We start from the raw sequence: 6,736 nt of genomic DNA, 5'->3' as shown, positions 1-6,736 counted from the left end.
TCCGCAAAAAGCAGAGATGCGATCCTAAGGCCACCAAAACGGATCCCCTCAACACCTCGGCTGCGCCTAGAAATTCTGTCCATAAAAGTAATGAACAGAATCGGTGACAAAGGGCAGCCTTGGCGGAGTCCAACTCTCACCGGAAACGAGCCCGACTTACTGCCGGCAATGCGGACCAGACTCTGACACCGGTCATACAGGGACCTGACAGCCCGTATCAAAGGGCCCGGTACCCCATACTCCCGGAGTACCCCCCACAGGGCCCCCCGAGGGACACGGTCGAAAGCCTTCTCCAAGTCCACAAAACACATGTAGACTGGTTGGGCGAACTCCCATGCACCCTCCAGGACCCCGCTGAGGGTGTAGAGCTGGTCCAGTGTTCCACGACCAGGACGAAAACCTGAATCCGAGGTTCGACTATCCGACGGACCCTCCTCTCCAGGACCCCTGAATAGACCTTACCAGGGAGGCTTAAGAGTGTGATCCCCCTGTAATTGGAGCACACCCTCCGGTCCCCCTTTTTAAACAGGGGGACCACCACCCCAGTCTGCCAGTCCAGGGGAACTGCCACCGATGTCCATGCGATATTGCAGAGTCGCGTTAGCCAACACAACCCCGCAACATCCAGAGCCTTAAGGAACTCCGGGCGGATCTCATCCACCCCCGGGGCCCTGCCACCGAGGAGCTTTTTGACCACCTCGGCGACCTCGTCCCCAGAGATTGGAGAGCCCAGCCCAGAGTCCCCATGCTCAGCTTCCTCAACAGAAGGCATGTTGGTGGGATTGAGGAGGTCTTCGAAGTATTCCGCCCACCGGCCCACAACGTCCCGAGTTGAGGTCAGCAGCGCACCATCCCCACTATAAACAGTGTTGGTGATGCACTGCTTCCCCCTCCTGAGACGCCGGATGGTGGACCAGAATCGCCTCGAAGCCGTACGGAAATCTTTCTCCATGGCCTCTCCAAACTCCTCCCACGCCCGAGTTTTTGCCTCAGCGACAACCCGAGCCGCATGCCGTTTCGCCCGCCGGTACCTATCAGCTGCTTCTGGAGTCCCACAGGCCTTTGGCCTGTGGGACTCCAGAAGCAGCTCCAGAAATTTTAAAATCCTGTCATGTCACATAGACATAAGTGGCTTTATTATGAGTATCCACATTCTTTAGTTTTATCGATTCTGCTTCAGCACGGAGTCGCGGTTTAAGAAGAGAGGTAATGAAATGAATTAGTCCCGCAGGCCAAAGGCCTGTGGGACTAATTCTAAATGAATATCCTTGTTGGACTATTTAAGTGTTATTCTCCTTCAAGATACATTTACCTAACGCTAGAATAAATGCAATGCACATTATGCAGCAAAGGAAATTAGAAGATTGGACATATATCCATTATGGAGATGATCGGTTTTGGTCGGGCGATGTGTCCCTATTGCATAAGTGACACTGAAGAATGACTTATCATTAACGGTACAGGGGAGAAGCTTTTTAGTTATCTTGCTTTGCTAGCAAAGTCGTTAGCTATCAGTTAGCTAATAGCACAACAACAACAGCCTAATGTCTGTATGATAAAAATACGGAATCGATAAATAAGAACAGTTTTTCTTCACCTGGCTGTCTCCTCCCACTTAGTAGTTCTTCAGAGAAAGGCAGACACAGAGGCCTGTCAGTGTCTGTTGTATTTCATTACCTCTCTTCTTAAACCGCGACTCCGTGCTGAAGCAGAATCGATAAAACGTTCAACGTTTTCCGTTATCTGACAAGTAGCAAGTCTACTCCACTTTATTCACCAAAAGCTGTTCTGTAATCTGGAACGTTCGCTACATTGAGCTCCGCAGTTAGCCGCCTTATCTCACTGTGTGGGAGGCATTTGCGTCGTGCATCACGGGCTAAAGGTCAAAGGTAACAAGGTGACCGGAGGGCTTATGTTGGTTTTCTTAAAAAAATACAAAAAAAAAAACGAACAAGAAAAAATAAATAAATTTAGTACATGTTATGTGTCAGAGGGCTTAGGAAATAATAATATAATTTTCTTTTTTTAATTGACCAAAAGGGCACTTGGTTGGGGGCAAGGAGCAAAAGGGGCAGGTGCTCAAGCTCCTCTAGACCTTCCCCCCACCCCGGCCCCCTGCACGTGCCTGGCTTTGTCAGCCTCAGAGGACCAGAAAAATGTAATATTTTTACATCAGTTTAAGAAATGTATGGTATACATTGTCATTCTAATTAATAAAAACCATTCGTTATGAATATTTGATCTTTTCACAGTGGAAAAAATTTAAATTTTTCCAAATTGGGTTTTGTTTTTCTGTGACTCAAGGTCCAAAATGCAGCCACAGTTTGACAAAAAGAAAAACACAAGTGCAATCATTTACACATTGAGTCTACTGAGGCTGATAATCCCCCAACTTGGCTCCCGGATCACTGTTGAAACTTGGAGTTTTAAGTCAAATCCACATGAATTAAATGACAGAAACAAATTTTCAGCATCTTTGATTCATTTTATCCATCTGTAGACTTTTAAGTGTCTGTCCAATCAGAGTCAGGTATTGTGTAGTTGGTGCTTTTAATCAGTTTTCAGTTATGTCAATGGAACACAAAATGTCACCAAAATCACTCTGTCCCTCTAAAATCTTTCAGAAAACCTTAAAAGTGCATCGAATTGTATCGTTCGCCAAATATTGTGTTGTTGTGTTGTATTGTATTGTGATCAGAATGTCGTATATTGTATTGTATCGTGAGATTATTGTACCACTACACCCCTAGTAAGTAATATCAACAAAAATGAGAGTCGGGGTGAAATTGGTATCGCAGTTGATGTACCTAGTAACTTTTCAGCTGTCCGTCATTAACTTGACAAAATTTGGTTATAACAATAAGCTTATTCATTCATTTAAGGCTTAACACTGACACTAGCTACATGAATTGCAGGTAGATTGTAGTTGTGACTAGTAAAACATTTACTAATACCTGGTTTTAAAATTAATTAGCTTTACTTGTATCCATTATTTTGTGCCCATTGTTCTCAAGGTAATTGTAAACATCAAATACTTCATATATGTATCCAGTGAAGCTTAATTAAAGTACAGAACAGAAAACAATCTAAACACAGTGCAATACAGGTTAACAACTAAAATCAGAACAACTCAATTCCAAATCATAGTGCAGCTAATAGAGCACTGTCTTCACTCCTTTATCCAACTCCTTTTCTTTTTGTTATGTCTTTTATCACTTAAAATAAGTCCACAAACTATCACCATTGCTTCTACATTGTCAGTCATGTTTATCTACTATAAATTCAAGTATGGTATGGTTTTGCAGGACTTTCTGTCTGGAATCTTAATGTTGATGAGTGAAATCAGTTTGGGTGACACTGCACATGATATGATCAAACCTGTTTATACTAAAAAAAAATTTATCAACACGTGTGGTCCCTCAGATTTTGAAACTCGGTCAACAATTTTAAAATCCTGTCATGTCACATAGACATAAGTGGCTTTATTATGAGTATCCACATTCTTTAGTCTTCTAATTAAACAAAGCTGTTCATTAAAATGCCCTCTCCTGTTAAATTTTTCAGCATTTTTGTTTATCTTTTATCGTTTTAGTATCTTTGAAATTCATGATAAACATAAATAATATTGACACATCTCTATTACTGTATTATCTCTTAGGGCTTTTATCGCAGCTTTCCTAGCAGCAGGCTTCAATGAGGGACCCTCTCACTTTTTTCATAGCCGATATTTCCCCCAACTTCCCACTGTGCTCTTTCAGTTGGCAGTAGAAGCTGTCAGCTTCAAACACACCAAGTCCGACCTGAAAACTATAAAGCATCCCTTTCATTCAGCAGCATCCCTGCCCTCCACAGCTCCAGCCTCACCACCCCACCCATTAGCAGTAACACCTCCACCCTTTTCTCCCCCTCCTTTCTAAAAGCATCACTCCACTATTCTGTTTGTGCCTGATTGAAATCACTTGTCTTCTTTGAATTTCTGAGTTAGAGACAAATTTCTGTGGAAACAACCTCATTGGATGAGAATACAAATGGGTGAGCACCTCACCCCTTGTTTTTTCCCTCTGGGTCTGTACAAAATAGCAAGAAATACAGGCTATAATAAAAACAATAAATACATAATGAGGACAAGATGTTTGAAGTACTGTCCTCAGATCTGAGAGCATAATCCCTAATGTATTCCAGGCTCTAGGTATGTCTGCTGCTGATGTTTATCCCTCCTCCCCCACTCTCTTTTTTGCACCTCATTTCTCTCTCAGAGCTGTCAGTTTTATTTCCAATTAACGTATATCTGTTCCAGTCCAATGACTCAACACAAGCACTACTGCTGCTCCCAACTATGCTTCTCAAATTTTCTGTTCTTGCTATGGTGTCTGTCTGCTTCCAGTAGGAAGCTGATTACATTTCAGCTCTCTCAGGCAAATCAAGTGCTTTTCTTTTATAGCTTGGGAAAGCTAAATAGTTCCGTTTAAAATACTGTTTATTTACCTTACTTAGTTCAATGTTGTCAACTACTTTAGTAAGCAAATCAAATAAATTTATATTTTTTTGCAAACACAATTCTGTATTATACATTTGAAATAATATTTTGCGAAGAAAAGGTGTGACCAGGTGAGAATGTAAAATGTATCATCAGCAACAGTGTACAAGATATAGATTCAGGGTGTCCAAAGTGTGGCCTGGGGACCATTTGTGGCCCTTGTGCTGATTTTTTGAGGCCCCTAACTGCAATTTAAAAATGTTACTAATTTGGCCTGTAGCTGCAGACTTTTAATTTGTGATCAGGGTGAAAACTAATACCAACATAAAGGAAAATGTAAAGTACAGACAAACCAGTACATAATTAAATAAAAATATATAAATTAATTAAAAATAAAAGGACTATAAAAATAAGAATGAATGAATTAATTAATTAGTAGTTCAGGGGAATTAAGTAAAGACAACATAATTAATAGTGACGTTTGTCATTATCTTAGTACTACACTAAAACTCCACATGTTTTTCCCAATCCATATCTATAAGCTCTAACCTCATCCTATGGGATGCAGTAGCACCTATGTGGGCAAAAAAATGGCCCAAAGTCCAATAAAATAAAAAGGGGTTATCCTTCGATGTTGTAGAGAAAGCTTAACTTGAAATAGCCATGTCAAATCAAGTTAATTTGTAAAGCACATTTCAGCAGCAAGTAAGTTCAAAGTGCTTTACATTAGAGGACCTCAACCCTGATCCTCAGGACCCCGGGGTGTTTTAGGTCTTTCACTGCTGCTGCAGACCTGGCTTAAATGAAAGGGTGATTAAAAGGCTTCTGCAGAAATTGAATAAGTTGTACCAGATGAAAATATCTAAAACATGTTTTCAGCCCTGGGGGCTGTTTATAAAAGTAGGATTATGAAATCCAGGACAAGAGATAATGTCAGGCTTGGCATAGCTTCATCAGTTCATCCAGGCTTTATGCGTTTCACAAAGACCAAACCAGTCTCAGGAGGTGGGGCTAAGTCTAACCAGGCCTCAGTAATTCAGGTGAATGTGCATCTACAAATTTCTTCAAGAAACTAGTGAGATTGATCACAGATTCACTGATGCTACACTAGATAAATTGTGTACGCCATATTTCAGAATAAGCAAACATCTTTTGATTGAGCATTATGAGGGATTGAAGCACATCATACTAAAGAAAAAAACTGCTGCTATAACAGCAAATAGTAGCAGATTGATTGATTGCATAATGAGTCCAAAATATACATTTCCAATTTAGTCTCCCTGTACTGAACAGCAGTGATGGGACTCATGGCTCTATGAAGGGAATCGAATCTTCGTGACCCGTTCACTTCAGAGACATTCAAATAACCCATTTTTAAAAACGTATGCTTTTGTGTTTGAAGATACCAAAAAAAGTCCAGTCATCTTCATTAAGTAAATTACTAAAGCGTGTTCTTAGAAAAAAATAAGTACACATTTTGATAAAATTTCAAAAATATAAATAACACAATAATCTTTAGTGTTTTCTGAATGAGTGAGACTTTAGTGAGGTGATTAATGTACCACAACAATGTTTGAAGCTGTGCCATAATGATGCAAAACATTTTGGAGCAGATCAGATGATGAATTAGAGAGATACAACTGTTGGAATTACCTCAGGGGAACCCTGGAGTTAAATTTCTGTGTAAAGCTATTGGCATCTTTAGAGACTAACAAAGATCATAGATGTCCAATTTTGGGTAAATTGAATGACACGTGTGATTTAGAGCCAACCGTATGCAAACAGCAAGTGGGTAAATTGAATGACACCATATAAGTGGAGACACATTGTTGATGTTATCATTACAAAATAACTTGCAATCAAGTATTGGCAAAGATTTATGTAATTTTCACAGGTGGCGGAAGGGTCTAGAGGAGCTTGAACACCTGCCCCTTTTGCTCTTTGCACCCAAGGGCCCTTTTGGTCCAAAAATTTTTTTTAATTATTATTATTATTATTATTATTATTATTATTTCCTAAGCCCTCTGACACATAACATGTACTAAATTTATTTATTTATTTATTTTTGTATTTAAAAAAACAACAACAACATAATAAGCCCTCCGGTCTCCTCGTTACCTTTGACTTTTTGCCCGTGACACACAACGCAATTGCCTCCCACACAGTGAGATAAGGCGGCTAACTGCGGAGCTCAACGTAGCGAACGTTCCAGATTACAGAACAGCTTTTGGTGAATAAAGTGGAGTAGACTTGCTTCTT

This window comes from Poecilia reticulata, chromosome 16 (genome assembly GCF_904066995.2).
Source record: "Poecilia reticulata chromosome 16, P_reticulata-male-v2, whole genome shotgun sequence".
Taxonomy (NCBI): domain Eukaryota; kingdom Metazoa; phylum Chordata; class Actinopteri; order Cyprinodontiformes; family Poeciliidae; genus Poecilia; species Poecilia reticulata.
This window is presented reverse-complemented; position numbering follows the sequence as displayed.